General features: G+C 43.9%; 1 non-coding gene across 1 annotated transcript; it reads left to right on the top strand.

Annotated features, from left to right (window-relative positions):
• Positions 1 to 1,508: 1,508 nt before the first annotated feature.
• LOC113980050 lies at positions 1,509 to 1,667 on the top strand. The gene has a single exon (XR_003538050.1). It is a non-coding gene; the product is annotated as a U1 spliceosomal RNA (small nuclear RNA).
• Positions 1,668 to 1,890: the final 223 nt, after the last annotated feature.

Here is a 1,890-nt window from a genome sequence, read left to right as displayed (position 1 = left end):
GTAATTACTTTTACAATTAGCTCATTTGGTGGTATGTAGGAGGCCGTGGAAAACATTAATTATGTGATTAGGTCATTAGGTGGTAGTTAGGAGGTGGTGCAAAAAGTTAATTAGGGAATTAGCTTGCCGAGTCCTAATTAGTGGGAGGTGCAAAAAATTAATTGGCTAATTAGGTTGTTGCCTGCTTAGTAGTGGGTGGTGCAGAAAATTAATTAGCTAGTTAGCTTGTTGGCTGGTAATTAGTGGGGTGTGGAAAGAAACTAATTCTGTTGTTAGCTCATCAGCTGTTAATTAGAGGCTGGTGAAAAATAATTAATTATGCCATTAGGTCATTATGTGGTAATTAGGGTGTGGTGGAAAAAAGTTAGTTGCCTTGTTAGCTCATCAGGTGCTGATCAGTGGGTTGTGGAACAAAATTAGTTAATTAGTTAGTTACTTCATTCGGTAATTAGTCCTTAATTAGACATTTATTCCTCGTTACTTAGTGGTGTAGGTGTGCATAAGGTGTGAGCTATCTGATTATTGTATGAGGGGGGCTATTAAGGTGCTGTCTAGTATATATAAAAAGAATAAAAATAATAAGTTTTATGCAGCAGTATGGGGACTGGCTTGCTCCTGGGGAGTAAATCTTAAAAATAATTAAATTTAAAATTTATTTTAAAGATTTACTCCCTGGGAGCAAGCCAGCCCCCGTACTGCTGCTTTTTTAAACTAAGCAAAGTGAGCAAAAGAAAAGCAAGACAAGAAACTAAGAGAAAAGGCAAGAGAAAAGGCAAGAGAAAAGGCAAGAGAGAGAAATAACTAAGAGAAATAACTGAGAGGGAACAGAGTAAAGAAAGAAGAGAGATGAAGAGGAGAAAGGGAAAGAAGTGAAGAGAAGAAAGAAATAGAGAAAAGACTACATGACACAAAATAAAGACAGGAGCCAAAGAGGGGGAAAAACCCCCACAACTTTATTGCAACTTTATTGAATGACGGCTCGTGACCTTGTGAAATGACACAAGTTACAGGCACGTTACAAGGGACAAGTTACTCTCCAGGTGAGCATCCAGTGAAACAGGAGCCAGGCCTAGAAGAGTTAACTGAGATATCTTGGCCTGCTAAGAAACCTCAATACCTGTTTTGCTGGAAGAACATTTGAGGAGCACTGGTTAATCTCATGTTCTGTTCTGCTCACTGGACCAAAGGCCTTATTAGAGAAAGAACAGGAGTAGGACACACACAGGAATAAATTAGGTAAACTGGACGTTTGAATAAGATCTAGAAGGCCCAGAGCCAGGATTTTGCAAGCTTGAAGAATTCAGGTCACCTCATTGAAGAGGTCAGATTGAGGAAGACGTCCATGGCGACCAGCAGAGGGGTGAAGGCTTGAGCAGAAGACCCCCACAGTAGAAGACTGTGCATGTCTGGAAAGACTCTGCCCAGAGACCAGCCTGCTTATTAATATGTTGTGATGGTTTCAGTCTAGGCCTTCCTGGAGACCAGCTTGTAACCAGGAAGGAACTAGGATACTTACCTGGCAGGGGAGACACCATGATCAGGCAGGTGGTTTTCCCAGGGCGAGGCTCATCCCTTGCACTCCGGGTGTGCTGACCCCTGCGATTTCCCCAAATGCGGGAAACTCGACTGCTAGTGTTGTAGTGGTTTGAGCCAGGTTTTCCCCCTGAAGCTGAAAGTGGTAACCCCTTGGGTGTGACCCTCGGGGCTTGACCCAATCGGTGCTCCTACAAAATATAAACATATCTCTGGAGACCGGAAGAGAAGCAGTGGCACTTGTTGTTAGAAGAAGAGGTGGCCATGTTGTAGAGGCCACGAGGAGAAGGGGCTCTGGCCCCTTGGGGGCCTCTGCCCCCCCAGCCCCTGGTTGGGGGGCTGCAGGGACTCAGAACA

The sequence above is a fragment of the Neopelma chrysocephalum genome, unplaced genomic scaffold (genome assembly GCF_003984885.1).
Source record: "Neopelma chrysocephalum unplaced genomic scaffold, ASM398488v2 Primary Assembly neopelma1_91948, whole genome shotgun sequence".
In the NCBI taxonomy this organism is placed as follows: domain Eukaryota; kingdom Metazoa; phylum Chordata; class Aves; order Passeriformes; family Pipridae; genus Neopelma; species Neopelma chrysocephalum.
The sequence above is the reverse complement of the archived record's forward strand: the minus strand, read 5'-3'. Positions and strand labels throughout refer to the sequence as shown.